Source organism: Nicotiana tomentosiformis, chromosome 4 (assembly GCF_000390325.3).
Source record: "Nicotiana tomentosiformis chromosome 4, ASM39032v3, whole genome shotgun sequence".
Lineage (NCBI taxonomy): Eukaryota > Viridiplantae > Streptophyta > Magnoliopsida > Solanales > Solanaceae > Nicotiana > Nicotiana tomentosiformis.
Genome location: NC_090815.1, coordinates 81,496,683 through 81,519,555, shown reverse-complemented (window position 1 = coordinate 81,519,555; position 22,873 = coordinate 81,496,683). Strand labels below are relative to the sequence as shown.

At 35.9% G+C, this 22,873-nt stretch overlaps 1 long non-coding RNA gene across 1 annotated transcript; it reads left to right on the top strand.

Moving 5' to 3' along the window:
• Positions 1–3,700: 3,700 nt before the first annotated feature.
• On the top strand, positions 3,701–13,702 carry LOC138908997 (uncharacterized). Its single transcript, XR_011415495.1, has 4 exons — positions 3,701–4,190; positions 11,690–11,774; positions 12,823–12,963; positions 13,099–13,702. It is a non-coding gene; the product is annotated as an uncharacterized lncRNA (long non-coding RNA).
• Positions 13,703–22,873: the final 9,171 nt, after the last annotated feature.

Sequence of the window (22,873 nt, the reverse complement as noted above, 5' to 3'; positions counted from 1 at the left end):
CAGCCTACTTGGCTAAAGCAAGCAAAGATAACCTCGAGGTTAATCAGAGGCTCGGGCTCTCTGTAGTACTGAACAAGAACTATGAAGTGTGCACATCATGCAAAAGACACTTACCAGTTGTGATTCTCTCTGACAGATAAATTGCTCAAAAAGCAGAAAGACATTCAAGACATAGAAAAGGTCACCTAAGCAAAGATCTCCAGTTGGGATAAGGTTGATTGAGCCACAAATACAAATGGTACTGGGTGTGAAACGATTAAGGTTGATGTAAAGCAAAAAGTCTCTTGAAATTGACTCAAGCTGATTGAGCAAAAGCCAAGCTGCCCAAGACTCAAGGCCGCAAACCGACCACCACTTTAAAACTGACAAAATTTTCTTTATTTGAAACAGGAACAAGCATTGCAAGGAATTTGGGTTTCAAAAAAAAAAAAGAAAAGAAAACAGAAGAGAAGAGCCGACAAAGGTAAGTTTCTCAAATCTTTGTCTTTATCTGTCTTGCTAGTATGCATAAATGTTGTCATTGTTCTTCACATTTTTTCTCCTAAAAAGAAAAAAGACCTAGTCTGATGAATTTTCTCCTAGGATCGAAATCTTAGTCTGATGAATTTTTCTCCTAAGATTAGAAAACATAGTCCGATGAATCTTTCTCCTAAGATACCATAAAAAAAGGACCTAGTCTGATGAATTTTCTCCTAGGATCAAAATCTTAGTCTGATGAATCTTTCTCCTAAAAAAAAAAGACCTAGTCTGATAAACTTTCTCCTAGGATCGAAATCTTAGTCTGATGAATCTTTCTCCTAAGATTGAAAACCTAGTCTGATGAACTTTCTCGTAGGATAGAAATCTTAGTCTGATAAATCTTTCTCCTAAGATTAAAACCTAGTCTGATGAATTTTCTCCTAGGATAATAAGTTTAAAAAAAAAAAGGAATTCTGGATTTTTTATTTTTTATTTTTTTTATTTTTAAGAAAGGGTCAATTTTAAGTTTTCTTAAGTTATCAATCTTTAGTTTTCTTGAAATCAGGGGTCCCGCCTGGAGAATAGGGTCAGTTTTTAGTTTAGTCAAGCTTAGTTTATAGTTTCTGCAAGCTCAATCTCAAATCTAGGAAACACACTTCCTAGTTTGGGTTTTTCAGATTTTTATTTCTTTAGGAGACACACTTCCTAATTTGGTTAATTCAAGTTTCACCCCTAGGAGATGCACTTCCTAGTCTGGGACATTCAGGTTTTTTTAGCAGATGCATTTGCTAGTCGAAATATTCTTAGTTTTACTCACAGGAGATGCACATCCTAGTCGAGTCTTTAATTTTACTTTCATCATTTCATCATTCATCAATAACATAAGTGATTTTTAGTTCTGCTAACAACTCACAAATCTTCCTAGTGCAAACTGGGGCAAAAAAGTTTCTTTTGTTTTGTCTATTTTGTTGTAGCATCAGGCGCCCACCTGGAGAATGAGGGAATTTATTTCAAGTGTTAAGTCAACATCAGGCACCCACCTGGAAAACGAGGGAATTCATTTCAAGTTTTTAGGTCAGCAGGCGCCCACCTGGAGAATGAGGGAATTCATTTCAAGTTATAAGTCATCAGGCGCCCACCTGGAGAACGAGGGAATTTATTTCAAGTTTTAAGTCATCAGGCGCCCACTTGGAGAATGAGGGAATTTATTTTAAGTTCAAGTCAGTCGCAGGCGCCCACCTGGAGAACGAGAGAATTCATTTCAAGTTCAAGTCAGTAGCAGGCGCCCACCTGGAGAACGAGGGAATTTATTTCAAGTTTTAAGTCAGCAAGGCGCCCACCTGGAGAACGAGGGAATTTATTTCAAGTGTTAAGTCAACATCAGGTACCCACCTGGAAAACGAGGGAATTCATTTCAAGTTTTTAAGTCAGCAGGCGCCCACCTGGAGAATGAGAGAATTCATTTCAAGTTTTAAGTCATCAGGCGCCCACCTGGAGAACGAGGGAATTTATTTCAAGTTTTAAGTCGCAGGCGCCCACCTGGAGAACGAGGGAATTCATTTTAAGTTCAAGTCAGTAGCAGGCGCCCACCTGGAGAACGAGGGAATTCATTTCAAGTTTTAAGTCATCAGGCGCCCAACTGGAGAACGAGGGAATTTATTTCAAGTTTTAAGTCAGCACAGGCGCCCACAACGAGGGAATTTATTTCAAGTTTTAAGTCAGCACATGCGCCCACCTGGAGAATGAGGGAATTCATTTCAGTTTTAAGTCAGCAGGCGCCCACCTGGAGAATGAGGGAATTTATTTCAGTTTTAAGTCATCAGGAACCCACCTGGAGAATGAGGGAATTTATTTCAAAAGTTCAATTATTGACAGGAGCCCGCCTGAAGAACATGGTCAACTTTTAATTTTCAAGTTTAAGTTAGAGAGGCATCAGGAGCCCGCCTGAAGAACAGGGTCAACTTTCAATTTTCAACTTTTAATTTTCAACTTTCAACTTTCAAGAGGTATCAGGAGCCCGCTTGAAGAACATGGTCAATTTTTAGTTTCGAGTTTAATTTAGAAGCAGCAGGAACCCTCCTGAAGAATAGGGTCGACCTCCAGTCTTTAAGTAAAATCAGAAGTAGCACGAGCCGCCTGAAGGACAAGGTTTGCAAGCTCAAGTCTACTCTAAATTTAAGTTTATTTCAAGTGCAAGCAGCAGGATGCCCGCCTGAAGAACATGGTCAACTTTCAATTTTCTTCAAATTCAGGTCTGCGGGACTCCCACCTGAAGAATAGGTTGAATTTTCAGTTTCAAGTTGAAGGATCAAGTAGAGATTCAAGGAAGATTCAAGACAAGAAGTAGATAGGATCTTGTATTTTTCTTTTATTTTTGATGTAATTTTTGCTTTCAATTTATGATGTAATGGTAGGGACCGCGGACCGGAACCTCGACGGAATGGTATCTCACTCGACTCTCTCATCATCTCCACACACTCCATCACTTCTGAACTATACGTGGCATGATTCTTTTATAGCCAAGGATATGTAGGCAGCTCAGATACTAGGGCTCGGTTACAATCTTTTGTCCGTCTTTATTTTATTTTGAATAAGCGTCGGGTCTTAAACCAAATGCGTTGCTTAGTGTTCTTTGCTCCGAAAACTCTTCGTGCTTCCAAGCAAAGAGGGGCAGCTGTAAGCACGTAATTTTTGACCCGCACAACTTTTAAAAGTAGTATTTAAAAATAAATAGTTATTTATTTTTTATTTTAATAGGATTTCAGTCAAATTTTAGTTTTAATTTTAAAACATAAGTTAAAAAAATAGTTTTATAATATATATATATATATATTTTTTTTCTTATTATATATTTTTGTTATCTTATTAGTATTTTATGATATTTATAATATTTAAAAAATACCAAAAATATTTTCATTTTTAATCTATAGTTCACTTTAATAGTTTATTCTTATTAACTAAGATTAATTAGTATATTTTGATAGTATTTTTATTTTTATTCAATGAGAAAGAATTGAATTTGGGCCAATTGGGAGCTCATTTTCGAATTTTAGTGGCCCAGTAAGACAAAGACCTATTCTTCACAATATCTTTTAGCCCAAATCCTTTTCTCACCTATCAAACCCTATTAATCATAGCCATCGATCTACTCTCATCCAATGGCCCATATCCTATCTATCCACAATATAAAAACATAATGAAAAAACAAATAAAGGGGGAACGAACCTAATTCTAAGAACCCAACTGCTCCCTTCCTTCTCCATCTCCAACTCCACCAAAACAAACTGACCACCCTCCCTCACTTTCTCAGCCACGCACCTCCTGAAGAGCCACCACCCAATTCCTTAAGCTAAGATCTCACCTTCAGCCACCAGATACACACACACAAAACAGAGATAGAAAAAAACAGAAAAATGGGAACGAAGGAAAAGCTAGAAAGGAACGGAGGAGTCTGGGAATTGGGGAATCAGGATAGCTAAGAGGGGAAGTCACGCACAGTAAAGAAAAAATAAAAAAAGGGTTCATTACAGTTGATATTACTTCAAACGAAATACACAAAAATATTTGCCCCTATTTGATCTCGGCTCATGGAATTTGATTGAGGTCGCGTTTGGGTTTCGAGTTTTCCGGTGCCGATTCGATGTTCCCAATTTCGGCATTTCAGTCCCAATGATTGTTGCTTTGTTATTTCGATTGAGTTGCAAATTTTTAGCTTTGTTCATCAATAAAAGGTCCATTTCTCAATTTTCATTCTTATTTCATTTTGTTACGATAGCTTGGTGAGCGTGTTGGTTAATTTGTGATTCTCCGTTGTTTGAGTAGCATGTCTTAGTTTTCATTTAAGTTGTTTTAATTAGTTTTTATTTCGATTGTGATATGTGTAGTCTTGGTTCTTGAATAAATGCTTTTAATTTTTAGATGAATTCAATATGCCACCAATTTTATTTTTAATTAGAACGTTCGAAGTTTGTTATATTGTGAGGATGATTCTTAAGAGTTATAGGGTTAAGATCGACGAAAGGGATATTTCGAATGGACAGTGCTTATAAAGAAAGAATTGCAGAATGTTTTGGGCAAAAAGTGTGTGACTTTGCCACAAGTTTTGGTCAAAGGGAAGTACATTGAAGAAGCTGAGAATCCTAATACACATCTAACTTGCATATTGATTTGTACATAACTGATTCAAGTCTTATTAGCTAAAGTATTACTCTTTCTCCACAATAATTCCATAAATTTGGCCTCACAATAATCTTAAAGATCAGAAAAATAATTTCAATAATCATGAACATCGTAGCTTGCTTTAGGCGCGATTAATAATAAATTATAGTGACTATGGGTACGGTTCCCGTGGCATGGTCACGATATATAAATCCAAATTCGGGTGTGCATTTCATGTGATTCGACCATAACAACGAATAATAATTAAAATAAGCATGTTGTAAATCGCGGGTGCGTTTCCACGTAACGCGATTCGCAATGTGTACAAAAACAAACGAGCGCGCGACATCGCGACTTGTTCAAACAAATTCCATAAATATTAAAAGCGGTTAAAAAGTTAAAAAAGAAGAAGAGCACAATAGGTTTTAAACATGTAATAATTCAGATAATTAGGCCAATTATTAATAGTTGAGCGACCGTGCTAAACAACGGAACTCGGGAGTGCCTCACACCTTCTCCCGGGTTAATAGAATTCCTTACCCGGTCTTATGTGTTCGCAGACCATAAATAGAGTCAAATTTCCTCGATTCGGGATTTAAAATAAACCGGTGACTTAGGACACCATAACTTATTCCAAGTGGCGACTCTGATAAAATAAATAATCCCATTTCGAATATTGTCACTTTAATTGGAAAAACTCCCTTATCCCCTATCCCCTCGGAAAAAAGGAGGTGTGACAACTACATAAATGAGATCAAATCTGTATACATGTCAAGTTTTCAAAAATACAAAATAGATAGAAATAGTAAATGAGCAGGGATTCAGGAACTGCAAAACGAAACCATGGAGTGCAGCTCACCCTAAGTCTCCGTATAGCTTCCTAGCCAAATCAGGAAGCTCTGCTAAGACCCACCTGAGGATCTGCACAATAAGATGTGCAGAAGTGTAGAATGAGTATACCACAATCGGTACCTAGTAAGTATCAAGCCTAACCTCGAAAAAGTAATGGCGAGGCTAGTATGCTTCCGGAAACTTACCACAAGTATAATAACAAAATTATGAACAGAAACAATATGTAATATCATGAATAACAAGAGTCAATGATATCAACAGTTGAATAGTATTAAGCATGCTTTCCTAGCACAGAAATAACCATAACGCTGCTTAGATACAGAATTGCAAGATAACATGCTCAAATAACGGAGTCGAGACTCCCAATTAGCATATAAGGATGTCGAGTAACAATTAATAGTTGAATAAATACTTCAAAACGAGTCAACAATAAGAATGCATGCTCAACCGATACAAGATCCATGTACTCAATACACAATTCATGTATCAACATAACCCGACACAAAATTCATGTATCGATCAAGTACAAAATCTATATACCTACTATGCTCACATGGCCCAAAGTAACATGGGTTATATATCACCTGACTCCGGAGGGATGGATCCAATCCAAGAGCAAAGAGGGGCATAATAGCATCCCTCATAAATCAATTTCCGATCATCATATCCAACGTGCGGTGATTGTATCTCATCCGCACGCTTACTCTTCGTGCCAAAATCCTCAGTCCAAACCACATATATATTATTCAAAATATATGTATATGCTCAAGAATTATCAATAAGAGGTGCACAAAGACTTAATAAATATCATACGGATATGTGCTCAAGAAATCTCTGTGACTACGGATAATCATGAAATTCAACATATTAATGATAAGTTCTCATACCTTCACAATTAATCATCAGCCTAGGCATGATTTCTAACATGAGTAAGAGACCAAACGTAGTCACATAAGACAAATAATTCATGAATCAAATGAGCACATATTCTAGTTCTACCCTGGTCATGATATAAATTCGATAAATGCATTTACGCTCTCCATCACGTATATACACTACCCCAATATCTTAAACACATAGCAAACTAGGGGTTTTCCTCTTAACAAGGTTAGCCAAGAGACTTTTCCTCCACCCGGTAGCGTAAGACTCATAAAAAATACCCAAATCCTCAAAATTCAACTCAAAACGGTTCAAATATAGTCAAATACAACCCAATAACGTCAAACAAAGCCAAAGAAATCAAATCCAAATTATAAAAGTGGAGTCCTTAATCAAATACACAAAGTCAACACAAAAAGCCAACCCGGTCCCGCCTCTAGAAACTCGATAAAACTCACAAATCTCGAATACCATTCCGATACAAGTTCAAGCATACAAATTTCATTCAAAACTGACTCTAAATCAGGGTTCAAATCTCCATTATTTATTTTTCAAAACTTATCACAGAAATCCCAATTTTCTCCTTTAGATTTTTATCAACCAAAAGCCAAAATCAAGGATAAAATTATGAATAATAAATAAATTCGGGTTAAAAATACTTACCCAATCTAAGTGGGTAAAAATTGCCTCAAAAAGTGCCCGAATCCGAGCTCCCAATATTAGAATATGATAAAATAGGCCAAACCCTCGATTAAAATAACACTACCCAGCAATTCGCTTTTGCGGAAACGAAAGTCGCTTTTGCGACTCCGCTTCTGCGGAAATATGTTCGCATCTGCGAGATCAATAACATCACCGCCTCTCCGCTTCTACAAAGCAAATCCTCACTTCTTTGAGGCCGCACCTGCAGAACAACCTCGCCGGTATACGACCACTTCTGCACCAAAACTTCGCACCTGTAAAATCCCTGTCCAATGCCCAAATTCCGCTTCTGCGCTCACCTGTCTGCATCTGCGGACTTGCACATACGCTCCAAACCTCGCATGTGCGAAAACACAAGACCAGAACTGCCCTAAAACTTCAACATGTTCTAAAACACATCTGAAACATATCTGAGCCCCTCGAGACCCCGTCCAATCACACCGACAAGTCCTAATACCTTCCCCAAACCTATCCAATTCATTAACTTTTAAACTTCATACTAAGCATCTGATTCAAGCCTAACCAATCTTAAAAAACTTTGCACACAAGTCCCAAATGACAAAATAAACTCATTCCAACTTCCGGAATAACAATACGAATTCGATAACCTCAAAGTCAATCCTCGGTCAAACCTATGAACTATCCAATCCTACAAATTGCCAACTTTTGGCAAATAGTACCAAAACATTCTATGAACCTTCAAATCAAATTCTGAACATACGCCTAAGTCCAAAATCACCATATGAAAAAATTGGAACCATCAAATCATTAATCTGAGGTAGTTTCCACAAAAGTCAAACATCGGTCAACTCTTACAACTTAAGCTTCCAAAAAGGATACCAAGTGTTCCAAGTCACTTTCGAACCTTCCCGAAACGAAATCAACCATCTCCGCAAGTCACAAAATAACAGATACTCATACGAGAAGTATCAAATAGGGGAACAGTACTCGAATACACAAAGCGATCGACCGAGTCGTTACAATTTTCACTTCAAAAAAAAGAGTTGTATGTACAACAAGATTATCTAAAGAGTTCATGTAAGCCGTTGGCAATGTTAGAGATAAGGTTCATGCAAAAGAAACCTTAAAGCAGCGAATTAGACAAAAAGAAACAGTTTACTAGCATCGATAACATGGAGACGGTATTATAGTTCAGATTCATCGATGCTGCACAATTTTTGTGGCTTCTCTGCCATTGGAGGTATTCGATCTCTTCTTTTTTTTAGCATAAATTATGTATCCAACAAATACATCCTCCATCTTTCTGGCTAAACTAATTGTTGATGAAAATACGAGTACACTTGAAAAAAAACAATAACAAGAAATTCTTCGGGTTGAAACACGAATATCTCGCTAGTTTAGGGTTTGCGTCCATGTAGTTATGATGATTGCATTTGTTATGACATATGAAATTTGTTCTGTACGTCTAGATCGAGGCAGAATAAGTAGTACATCGGCCATTAACCACTTGATTGGTTGCGGTGCATGCCCTCGTCAAAAGCTTTTTCCACAAGAAGAAGATTGCAAGAGCTAGAACTTGAAGCTTTATTTTGTGACTTTGAAGTTTCTCTAAATGCATGTTAAGCTTGTGGTTGACAAAAACAAATCAATTAAATGATATCCAATGAATAAAGATCCTACAACTTGAAGTTTCTCTGCCATATATATGAGTTTATATAGGAGGAATACGGGCCTTAAAGTTTTTTTTTTTTTTTCTAAATCTTGTGAATTTGTTATAAACTTTTGGAACTATTAGTAACACGGAATTTGCCTGCAATATTTTGGCATTTAGCTAGTTTGTGGACTGGCAAATTGTAACGACCCGACTGTCGTTTTGAGCATTTGCATTCTGTTCGGTGATTTGAGGTCATGAGTACTTTCATATAGTGTATTATGACGTGTGTGTATCGTCGGTTTTGATTTTCGAGTGGTTCGGGATTGATTTGGAAGAATGATTCTCAACTAGGAAGCTTTAAGTTAGAAGAGTTGACCAAGTTTAACTTTTCTGTATTTGACTTCGGATTGGAGTTTTTATGGTTCTATTAGGTCCGGATGGTGATTTTGGACTTGGGCGTATACTCAGATTTGCATTTGGATGTTTCTAAAAGGTTTTGGCACTAATTGGCGAGAGTTGGCAATTTGAAGGTTTGGAAAATTCATAGGTTTGACCGGGGGTTGACTGCGATGCTATCAGGTTTGGATTATTATTCTGCAAGATGGAATAGGTTCGTTATGTCATTTGAAACTTGTGTGCAAAATTGAGGTGATTCCGAGTTGTTTAGACGTGTTCGGCGCAAGCTTGGAATTTTAGAATTTGAAATAGTTCATTAAGCTTGATTTGACGTGAGATTCGTGATTTTGAAGATGATATGTGTGATTTGATGCCTCGAGCAGGTCCGCGTTATATTTTGGGACTTGTTGGCATATTCGGACAGGGTCCCGAGGGGCTCGGGTGGGTTTCAGATTGATTTTGGACCATTTCTGAGTGTTCTGTGAGCTGCTAGTGTTTTATTCAACGCATTCGCGGAGGTTTGAGATATTTGACCATCATGTTCGCGATAGTAGGTTCACGATTGTTTTTCAGCGTGGGAGCTAGGTTTGTCATCGGGTTCGCGTGGGAGCTGGCGCATTCGCGGGGTTCTAGTACTTGTGGTCATCGCATTTGCGATGTCCGTGACGCAAACTCAAAGTTCATTCCAGCAACGTTCATCTTTGTTCTTCGCGATCGCAAAGTGGGTCCCACGATCGCGAAAGGTTTACCTAGGCAGTGCATATAAGTACTCTATTTTAGATTTTGAGTTATTATATCACATTTTGAGTTATAGAGCTCGGATTTGGGCGATCCTGGAGGGGATTTTCACGATTAGGATTGGGATAAGTATTTTTTACTCGGATTTGATTATATTACATAATTCCATCTTCGATTTTGGTATTTAATTGATGAATCCAAAAGAGAAATTGGGAGTTTTTGTCTAAACATTCCTAAAGTGAATAATTGAGTTTTGAATAATGATTCTGAGTCGGAATTGGATGAAATTAGTATGGTTGGACTCGTATTCGAATGGGTTATCAGAATTTGTGAGTTTTGTCAGGTTTTGAGATGCATGCCCGAGTTGAATTTTTTATTGACTTTGAGTATTTGATTAAAGATTCGACCTTTATCGTTTGGGTTTGTTTCCTATGGCATTATTTGATGATTTGAGTTGCTTTTGGCTAGATTCGAGCCGTTTGGAGGTCGATTCATGCGGGATTGCGTTTCTAGAGTATTGTTTTGGATGCTCGGTATTGTTTTGACTTTTTCGAAATAAGTAACATATCTAGACTTGGATCTGAGGGTAATTAACCCTGATAACTGTGATATTGAGATATGTTGGGGGTGACGCACGTGCTAGGTGATGGACGTTTGTGTGTGCACCGGAGTATTCATAATTCGGGTAGTTTTTAGGCTATTATATGACTTGTTTTGCCATCATGCTACTTTGATAATATGTTTTCTCTATTTATATGACTATGTGAGTTATTATTCAAGCTAAAAATTATATCTAGGCTATCTGCTTGATTATTTGATACATGATAGGGCTATTTTACCATGTTGAGCTATTTGCCTTAGCCGTAGTCATACTGTTCAGCCATGATCGTTATATCCGCATGTTATATCTCTATATCTATGTACTTTTGATATGCTGCCTCACTTGTTATCGGTGTCCTTGTACGTGGCATGAGTTTGAGCTAAACTTGTGGCACATTATGATACTCCGTATTGTATAATTGGATTATGTGAGATGTGAGCCATTAAGACTTGAGCGGATTGATGACTGATGTGGGTCATAGAGCCATATTTTGAGTGTTATTTGGATCGGGTTGCATGCCGCAACAGATTATTATTTGGATCGGGTGACACTCCACAACAGATTGCTATTTGGATAAGGTTATATGACGCAACAGGTCATATTGACTATTGATTAGCAGTTGGGTCAGGATCCGCCCCTCTGGAGTCTGATATTACACTGATTGCAGGCACCGAGATATATGTGCTTCGGTGAGGGGCATTTGTGCCAGGTACCAGTAAAGTGCTGAGTGATTGTGTGCGTGATAGTGAGGGGCATGTATGCCAGGCATCTTGAGTGTGCTAAGAGTGAGTGTACTTGATGATTTTACTGTGGTGTTATTGACTTGACATTTATATTTGACATGTAGGCATAGAGATGTGTTTTTCTCATGTTAAATGGTAAACATATGGTATTGACTTGACATGTATACATGATATGTAGGCATAGAAATGTATTTTTCTCATGCTAGCTGGTAAGTGAAATGCCTTATTTGTTGTTGAAAGTTTGGAAACAAATCACTGATCTTTGATAAAATCGTATCATAGGGCTTCCATGGAAGATTTAGTCTTTAACTCTTATACTTGTAAAGTATGCCTAGTTTTCCGTACTTGTGAACGAGTTCAATATGATACCTTTTGAATTATTTATTGTTACTGCATTATTATATCATGTGTTATTATTGATTATTAGTGTTGGACACTGTTCCTTTTCTGAGCTCGTCACTGCTTTCAACTTGAGGTTAGGTTTGTTGTTTGTTGAGTATATAAGATCGGTTGTACTCATACTACACTTCTGCACCTTGCGTGCAGATCTTGGAGCTGATGTTGCTGAGTATAGCGGGAGCTGGCATTAAAGATGTACCTGCTTTCCAGATATAGCTACCACTTATCCTTGGTAATTTTGGATTTGTATTTTGTTTATTTATATTCCAAATAGATGTCATATTTATTTTCATACCATTTTTGTAAATCTAAGTCTTAGTGGCTCGTGACTTGTACTACTAAATCCTTGGGTCATTATATACAAAATTCAGTTATTTCACCTATTGATTTCTTATTATTCTTATTTGAGTTGTGTAGGCTCTTGTTTGGCTTACCTAGCGGGTTAAGTTAGGTGTCATCACGACCAGGTGGATTTTAGGTCGTGATAAGTTGTTATCCGAGCTCTAGGTTCATAGGTTCTACGAGTCATGAGGAAGTGTCTAGCAGATCGGTATGATGACATCCATACTTATCTTCGAGATGCTGATCACCTTAGTGAGCTGAAATAACGCCATGTCCTGCCTGATCACCTCTCTCTAATACTTCTTAGGTCGCCCTCTACCTCTTCTCGAATCCGCCAAAGTCAATCATTCACACCTCCTAGTTGGGGCATTTAGGCTTCTCCTTTTCACATGCCTGAACCATCTAAGCTTCGCTTCTCGCATTTTGTCCTTCATGGAGGTCATGCCCACCTTCGCTCGAATATCCTCATTCCTAACCTTATCCAACCTAGTGTGCCCGCACATCCATTCACAAAAAGAGCCCCTGAAATAATAAAGAACTTCCATATCATATTCTCTATTTTATTGACATGTCTCCAGATTTTATTTACTCTATATTAATTGGGTCATCTTCTCCCATGGTCCTAGTGTCAGGGATGGATCTAGACGTTATCTATAGATTTACGTGAATTCAGTAAAAAAAATTCAAATAGTACAATTATTATCCATGGACAAGGACCACAATCCCACAAAAATAGAATTTTGACATTTGCATTAAAATTGTTAGTAAATCAGATCTTTTGTGGAGTAAATCAGATTATACCAAGTAAATCAGATTATATGTTAGTAAAGTTTGTAACAACTTTTGACCATAGAGCCCAATTCCCCTCCTATATATAGAGATATGCTTTACCACTCATCCTCATTCTCAACACAACTTAACCTACCTGGCACCTGCAGTGGAGATGAAGAGGGCTACCAACAGCGAAGAGAACGTCAATGAGGATGACAATAATGATGATGATGAAGACGATGACATCCAATTCCTTATGAATCCTCTTCATGGATTCTTCAACATTGAATCAATGAGTCACCATATTTGTAAGTTCTTCCCTCTTTGTTTATGCTTTGGTTCTCATCATTGGTATGTTGATCGATGTGCCCTTTTCCTTTATAAAACTCACACAAACACATGGAGTCTAATGAATTATATTTATTGACTTGTTGTTTTCGTAGTGTGCATGTTTTGTGGTTTTGCTGCAACAATAAAAGACGGAATGTCTGATTCACCTGGGAAGGCTACATCAATTTCCTTGTCTTCCTTTCTTCCGATGGTAGCCTTGAGCTTTCACGTCTCTTGTTGCAAGCTTCGACCCACTGATCACGTTTTCCAATAGCAACCTTCACTTCTTGAATTGATCGCGAGGATAGAATGCTTGGAAAGACAAGAACAACTTTAATGGGGGAGATATCGGAAAAACAAAATAATAGATAGCTTATTAATTAAATATTATGAATGATTTAAACTTAGATAATCAGAATGAATTGATTTGTATAGGATGTACAAGAGAAGGCTTTTTTCTGGAAATTAGCTTCAGTATGTAAGGTGTAAAGTGGGATAAGATCATGGAGGAATTTCGATGAGTTCGAGGGGAAATCTGGGGCATCCAGGGGCGGACCCACGTTGTATCAAGTGGGTTCAATTGAATCCGCTTCGCCGAATTATTTTGTTAATTATATGTGTAAATTATATTCACAAAGTGATATGTAGATAAAATTAACTCACTTAGTCCAGCAAAGTAATAGCAGTTCAATGGTCAAGCAGGGTCAATTTATGGCACACGACATGAGTTCGAATTAGTACCATCTACTAATATGTATGTCAAAATTGTTAGGTTATTTTTCCTTTTGAGGTTTATTATTTGCCATTTGTCATATAAAAGTTGTTTTTAGTTGTTATAATTATTTATTATTTGTAAATAATACTTAGCTTTTAAAAGTTTTATTTTAGTGAAATCTGTGTATTTAGTTTCTAATATCTTAATTTTGCACTTTTATGTAAAGTTGCGTTTTTACTCTTCTTCTTTTTTTGCAATTAGTTCTTTTTAAATTTATTTACTGTTTTATTAAACTGTGTGTTTATTTCTTTATTGTTCAAGTAAATTGTCTGTTAATTTTAATTCTTACTTTATTTATATTTATAGTGTTTCAAAATTATTAGATTGTTATTGTATTAACTTATCTTTTGAGTAAAACATAAGAATTTAAAACTGAAGACTTTAAAAGAAAATTTATAGTCTTATAACGGATTAAAAGTTGACACACACACACACACACACACACATATATATATATATATATATATATATATATATATATAATTCACTTTCTATTACTCGGTAATTTTTATTATTGACTACTATCTCCCCTAATGTTATTATATTTATTGAACCCCCTTGGATAAAATCCTGGGTCTGCCACTGGGGGCATCCTTGCTCAGAAAGTTGCATTGTGTAATGGCAATTAGTTCTCCTTATGATCCGTGGTAGAGCCAGGAATAGGGAAGTGAAAATATAAAAAAGTAAACATACGAAGAAAATAATGGGAATCAATATTTAATATTTATATTTATGTATATAAAATAAAATTTTGATCTTAGCTAACAATGTAAGGGGGACTCCTTTAGCATAAAGTGGCTCTGCCCATGATTAAACAGGAATAGCATGGTCTGCCCGTTTTACCGTGAGATATGCTTGCAAAAATCTAGTTGTATTTTCTCCCCATTTTCAGTTTTCCGTCATATTCTTCAATATAAAGCCTGTGAACGAATAGCCTATTGCCATACATCGACAATAATATACTCCCTCGGGCACTTTTTATCTATCTTCAGAATCATTAAATGGCATTCGTCATGAGTTGCGGTGGCAAAATGATTAAAAGAAAATAATTAACCATCCATACTATCCACTAAAAAATAAGTTGGATAATGAACTTTTTAAAAACGGATCAAATATGGATAAGAACCATATTATCCATTTAGAAAATGGATAACCGATGAGTTTAACTTTTATATTTGTAAAGCCTCAAATTGGGAGTTGCTCAAGTTTGGGAGATTAGGAATTATCCCAAAAGTGATCATATTCAAAAAGTCATGGATAATATGGTTACCCATATTATCTGTCGGTTATCCCATTTTTTATCCGTATTAAATATGGGCCGGGTCGGATAATTTATCCGTTTTTTCATTACACGTTTTCGACCCGAACCATATCCAACCCGACCCGCCTGTTTGTCACTCCTAGTCATGAGAGATACCAAACTATTACATTTTTGTCAGTTTCTTACTTAAACTTTTCGACGCTCCCAAAATCCTCTGAACTATATTACTCTTTATATTAAAAATCCCTCGTTGCATTCTTAGTGGTATGTCTAGTCATGCTCCTAATCATCTAAAAACGTGTCATGTGACACTACACTTGGCTAGGGGTGTAAATAGTCTGGATTGATTCGAATTTTTCATTTACCAAACCAAACCAATTATCTCGAATTTTTAAATCTATATACCAAACCAAACCAACAATAGTCGTGTTTTTCAATCTCGAATTTCTCGAATTTTTTTGTGGTTCGCTGTGAAGCATCTTACAATAACATCAGAGACAATAGAATATAACAAAAATAAGAATCCACATATGAAATAACAAGATCATCTATACTATTACAATAGCTATCTCAATCTAAATATGAAAATTCTAGGCTAATTCAATCTAAACATGATCTCCAGTTAACCTTGAGCTATAGATATCCTTGTTACAAATCACAAAATAAACTAAACACAAGATATCTTCACTAAGATCTTCCCAAAAGGTGTTCAAACTTAATAACATAATAGCAGCAACTCAAAAGACCAAAGAATTTAGTCTTTAGTTCTTGAAACTTCATGGATCTCACCAAATTTCCAAAATTCACCCTTAAATCTTCTGACAAATAAATTAAAGTTTTATAAAAGACTAACATATGTGAATATTGACAAGATATCAGTTTTCGCTAAACACGAGTGACTTCGGTATGGTGCCGTCGAACATATGTGGAGTACTATCATTTTTGGATCGTTATTTATTCTCATCATGTTGGGAAATCCAATTAAAGAGATGTTGTTTAACAGGATTATTGTTGTAACTCGACAAACTAAACTTAACAAATTCAAATCAATCAACTGCATAATGCAAAATGAATAAGGGTTAGTTATATGAAATTATGAACCATATAGAAGGTGTGTTGTCTAAGCTTATAAGTTGGTCAAATTAATTTATAAGCACCTTTTGGCTTATTTACGTTTTTGGTAAATATCCAAAGTGAAATTAGCCATAAGTCATAAGTTGGTTACCCTCAACTTATGATTTTTTTAACTTATAAGCACTTTTAGTTTGACCAAGGTTTTTACTAGTTTATCCTTAATAATACTTTAAAATTCACAAAATATTTTTTTCCAAAATAAATTTTCTAACTTTCTTTTCATTCCATATTCATTGTTCATCTTTTTCTTTACAAAGAAAATTTTTAATTTATAATCTTTTGTAAAGTTTTTAAGGATATTTTAGTCATTTAATAAAAGAATAAATTATCAACAAACTGTCACGCCCCAAAAAGACTAGCGCAACCGGCACCCAATGCCTTCAACTTACACCGAGCTAACCACTTGAACATATCTACCCATTCATGATTATTCCAAGATTTGAAGATCATTTAAACATTTAAAATACCGCCTTGAATTATTTAATTAAATGTCTTTTTAAAGAAAATCTAAGTAGGCCTTTGGCCAAGATACATAGGTGCGGAATAAACAAGGGAGTTTTAAAAAAAGTATAAATATCATCCACATGACTAGACTTCCCCATAGTGTCACTGGAACCTCTATAGAATAACTGAACATAATAAAATCTCTAGACATAGACCCACTGACAAAATAAGTGGGGCTTACCAAGTAAAGCAGAGAATGGAGAAAACGCCTAGCATGTGCTGTCAACTCTAATGTCACAATATTTGAAACATCAAATAAGTTGCCCCACATGGGAGGCTGAGCACAATTTCATAAAAATCGTACCCCGTAAGTATCATTGACTCCTTCCGATAAGGTTGGAACGATACTTTAGGGATAAGTAAAATACATGAAATATAATAAGTATGACATTTCACAAAATCAATAATGAAAAGAAATATTTAATAAAATGTCACTCTTTCAATAGGTTGTAAACCTTTGAATAGACTGTAGATCATTCAATAGGCTATAATTCTTTCAACGGGTTGTAATCTTTCAATAGGATGTAAATCTTTTAATATGCTGTAATCTTCCAATAAGATGTAAATCTCTCAATAGAGTTCCAATAGTTATAACTATAACAATAATCGATATCTGTATGTTGACCATCCCCCGGTCAACTTGGGCATCTCACCCGAAGGATATTGACGATAGTAACCATCGCCTGGTCACGAGGCCGTCTCACCCATAGCTATGGGATTTTGACGATAGTAACCATTGCCTGGTGACGAGGCCGTCTCACCCATAGCTATGGGATTTTGACGATAGTAACCATCGCCCGGTCACGAGGCCGTCTCACCCATTGCTATGGGATTTTGACGATAGTGCTAGCACATTAAAGTGTCTCATTGGACAATATATGTTAAACACTAAAATGTGTAGTCTATAGGCAATAATAACTACGGTCCTCCCAAACAATATTTTTTTTAAATTGTATAACCCATAGGTCCTATAAACATTTTCGATAATTGGCTCTCATGGTCCATAGCTCAATTCTATACTTTGTTAAAGTTTCTTTGACTTCGACAAAATGATGTTTTTTTTAAAAAAATATCTCGATAAGCTGTAAAATCAGAAGATAATGAGTTTCAACATTTGCGATAACTATTTGATTTAGATCAAGTAGAAAAAATATGGTTAAAAGTGATATCATTCAATAAAAGTCAATAAAGGACCAACAATACAATTTATGCATATACGATACTATAAGATAGCATAAGACGTCTCATAATATTAAAGCATGAATGGTAAGCTTCGATCGCTCCAACGAACCCAAACCAACATTTAAAATAACTTTAGCGAATGTTAGAATTCATGAAATTCATCAAATAATTCTTAAGGGAAGGTACATCTTAACTTACCTCGTCTTTGCCTTCCAAATAAGTCCAACAAACTCAACATGCGCAAGTTTTATCAATCTATAATATTGATATCGGATTCCGTCAATTAGTATTAAAACAATTTCATCATAACTCATTTAGGGGTCGCAATAGGCTCAAGGCAATCCAATTCCCATGATTCTAATTACCGCCATAATAGAGTTCTTTTTATCACCCACATGAGGTATTTATAACCAATAAGCCAAATTACTCCCTAGTCCTAGGTACTATTCATCATCTCTTTCACAAGACCCACTTTTAGGGTTACTTGGTTACCATGTTTACATCATTAATTCCACTTTAAGACATACTCCACAATCATATTTGAGAACTTTAACTTAAATCGGAGTAGTAAAATTGCATCTCTTGTGTAACTCTAGAAATTCTCTCTTTAGAGTGCGTGATAAGATTTCTTGAGATTATCTATTGCGTTCCTTTGAGACTAGGAGCAGCTTATTCTTCAGCTTGTTCTTCACCGCAAAATGCTTACTCTCGTTGCCAAAAGAGATGGAGAGGCAACCAGTGTTGCTGCCTTTTCATCAGTCAAAGAAATGACCAAGACAATACCCGTATTATAATCAAGTAAGGCGATTAGCATGTCTATCCTAACCGTGAATCTATTTCCCGATGTCCGGGTTTAAGAACTTGCTCTATTCAATCCTATGTGTAATCTAGAATTTTCACTTTCGAGTTCAACTCCAGATTCGTAGATAGTATTCAATTGGTGATCGAGCAATCAAATAATTAAGCACATGACTGAATAAATAAAGTAATATGATAAATCAAGAAATCAAAATCAAAATCAATATTCGAATAACAATAGTCATGAAAGAACCACAATCCTAGAACGTTTATTTTAGCTCTACATAGACATGGTAGCCAAACAACAAATCATACGGAGAAACATAAAAATTATTAAGTTTGGTGGAAGAAAAAATTAAACTAGGCCTCCACGGCGGCTTTGTGCTTTCCCTTCATCAAATGTTGTGATCACCAAATCCAAAACTAAAAAGAAGACAAAATAGCTTTAAAATCCGGACCCGCATATCACCACGCGAAACATGCGAAGTAGCCCGCGCTGGATCTCGGTCGCGAGGCCTAACACGAGGAATGAGTCTTGCGTTGCCTGGAACTTTGATTTGCTGCCAAACGTTTGCCTAACTTTTCCATTTCTTTTCTCTTCTTTTTCAATTGTTCATTTGCAACGACCCGATGTCATTTGAGCTTTAGTGTTTCGTTTGGTTGTTTGAGACTTTGAGTAGTTTCATATGATATATTATGACTTGCGTGTATAGCCGGTTTTAGTTTTCGAGTGGTTCGAAATTAATTTGGAAGATTGACTCTCGATTTGGAAGCTTTATGTTGGAAGAGTTGACCAAGGTTTGACTTTTGGGTCAACGGACTCGGAATCAAGTTTTTATGGTTGCGATAGATTTGTATGATGATTTTGGACTTGTACGTATGTTCGGATTCGATTTTGGAGGTTCCTAGAAGGTTTTGATACTATTTGTCGTAAGTTGGCATTTTGAAGAACTTGAGAGTTTAAAAGTTTGACCAAAGGTTGACTTTGATGTTATTGGACACCAATTGGTATTCCGAGACTTTGGATAGGTCTATATAGTTGAATTAAACTTGTGTACAAAATTTAGAAGTAATTCGAAGTGTTTAAGTGTGATTCTGACACTCTTTTAAAAGAATAAAGATTTAACAACTTAAGACAAATTCTATTCGGTTTGAGCCTCAATTCTTTGTTGTGATGTTCTCGTGGGTGTTTTGAGGCTTAGGATAAGTTTGGATAGTGTATTTGTAATTTTTGGTATGATTGGATGGGGTCTCGAGGGGTTCGAGTGTGTTTTTGATCATTGGTTGAGAAATTAGTTAATTTAAGAATTTGGAGTTTGACCATGGTCAATATCGGGTCAAGATGACCTCTTTTCGGTGTTTTGAGTGTGCTAGAAGGTTCGTAATATATTTTTTGATTGAAATGCATATTTGGTTTGTGTCCGGGAGGTTCCGAATGAATTTTGGGTGCTAAAACGAAGAGTCTTTTGTTGCTGCTTTTTTGGTGTAAAATATTTACGACAATATCATTTTTGTCCCTTAAATTTTCAGATTTCTTTAAAACTTCAAAACATCATATCTCTCTCATTGTAAGGCCAAATTGGATAATTCAAAAGGCTATCTTGGGTGTAATCTCGCAAGGATTATGTTGAAATTATCAAATATAAGTTTTAGGTTCATCTAGTATGTAATTCAAGCTATAACAACTGCTGCATTGTTTTGCTTGTTCCGAAATTTAGTCATTTTTTCTCACAGGACTTTAGAGTTCGGATTTGGGCGATTTTGGAGGAAATTTTCTCAATTTGGATTGGTAAAGTATTTTTTACTCGAATTTATTTATATTTCATTATTCTAACCTTGAATTTTGCGATTGTTTGATGAATCAAATTGAAGAAATTGAGAATTTTAGTAAAAACATTTCTAAAATATAAATTGATGATTTGAAGGCCGATTTGAGGTCGGAAATGGATGAAATTAGTATGGTTGAACTCGTATCCGAGTGGGTTATCAAAATTTGTCAGTTTTTCAGGTTCCGGGATGCGGCCTCGGGTTAATCTTTTCGTTGACTTTGAGTATTTGATTAAAGATTCGACCGTTATTGTTTGGGTTTACTTTCTATCGCATTATTTGATGATTTTGAGTTGCTTTTGGCTAGTTTCGAGCTGTTCGGAGGTCGATTTATGCGGGATGATACTTCTAGTGTATCGATTTGGCTTGTTCGAGGTAAGTGTCTTGCCAAACTTTGTTGGAGAAATTTTTTCTACTATCTGATATTGTTTCCTACATGCGGGAGTGATACATATACGAGGTGACGAGCATATATGCATGTGCCAGGGTTAATCATGCCTGAGGGTATATTATACGATTATTTGTGCCTTGTTGGAATGTGCGACCTTCTTGCTTCATGTTTTACTTGACTTCTAGATTAATATGAATATGAAGTTAAATACAAAAAACTATGATTTAGCTTATTATAACTTGATTAAAATTTGATGGACTTTTTGTGAAACTATTGATGTGCTCAATTCGGTCATCACTATAACTAATCACAAATATATCACTACGAACGTTATTCTTGATATATTTGGATTCCATACTTTATTTGAAAATATCTTTTGAGATTTGTTGAGATACTTGAACAATAAGGTTCTTGAGGTTTATTGAGTTGTTATTGGCTTGAAAGTTGTGATTGATGTTCATTTGGAGTATTTGCTTAATCATCTTCTTGATGTGATTCATGCTTCCTACCTTACTTGTTATTGATATATATATGCTTGGTGAGGAAGAGTGTAAAGCACGGAGGGTGATGCCGTGCCCTTCCATATACATTGTCATATGAGGAAGAGTATAAGGAAGAGAGTCAAGCACGAAGGGTGATGCCGTGCCATTGTATTTACATTATCATGTGAGGACGAGAGTAAAAGTACGAAGGGTGGTGTCGTGCCATTATTTTTATATTAGCATGTGTTCATGGCACGAAGGATGTTTCCGTACAGGCGAGGACGGGAGACATGTATTATATTATGATATATTTTCCTTGTGTATACATTTATGCCTTTATCTTGAATTGTTACTGTTGCACCTATATTTTCTATGTGATTTGTCATTGTTGTTCTGTCTTTGTTCTCTACCTAAATTGTTGTTATATTATCCATGCCTTCTATATGTTTAGCTTATAAAGATCATGCTTTTCTTCTTGTTTGTTATATCTACATCTATGCCATTTCTTACTTGTTACCCTTTTCGTATAAGACTTCTACAATGCTAATTATCCATGCATTCTATTTTGTTTAGCTTATAAAGATCATGCTTTACTTCTTGTTTGTTATATCTACATTTATGCCATTTCTTATTTGTTGCACTTTCGTATAAGCATACCATGTTAGCTAGTGAAATTTATGTTCTCCTATCTTAGTTGCTATCATTACTTCTATGCCTCTCACCTAGTCTATTATCGTTGTTCATATGCACTGCCTTGTTCGTTATTGCTACCTATATACTTCCCACTTTGTCATTACTGTTGTCGGTATTTCTTTCACCTAGTTGATATTGTTATACATATGCTTGGTGAGGAAAAGATAAATGCACGAGAGGTGTTTCCGTGCCATTTGATTTGAAATACATTCATATATTTGGTGAGGATAAGATAAACGCACGAAAGGTGTTGCTGTATCATTTGATTTGATATCTTGAGTATATTTCTCACACTATGAAAGTTCTGGGTTTACTGCCGTAGTTTGATGGTCATCGCTTTAAGGAAAAGATTTGTTGTGGTATTGATAATTATTGACTGTAATTTCTTCTTGTAATCATGTACCACTTCACATATTTGTTCTTGTAATCTTCTCTGTTATGTTCTAGTATTGTTTCTATTGCAAATTCAATTGCACAAGTTATATCAGTGAGTATTTTTTAACCTAAAAGCTTCGTCACTAATTCACTGAGGTTAGTCAAGATATTTATTGGGTACATAGGGTCGGTTGTACTCATACTCCACTTCTGCACCTTGTGTGCAGATCTTGGAGGAGATGCGGTGGATTATGGGAGCTGATATTGGAGATGTACCTGCCTTCCGGATTTAGCTTTCACTTGTCCTTGGGTGGTTTTAGAGTTGAATTCTGTTTATGTACATTTCAAATAGAAGTTGTATTTAGTTCATATCAGTTATTGCAAAAATCCAGTCTTAGTAGCTCATGACTTGTACTACCAGTCCTTGGGATATTGTATAGAATTCGATTATATCATTTGTTGTTCA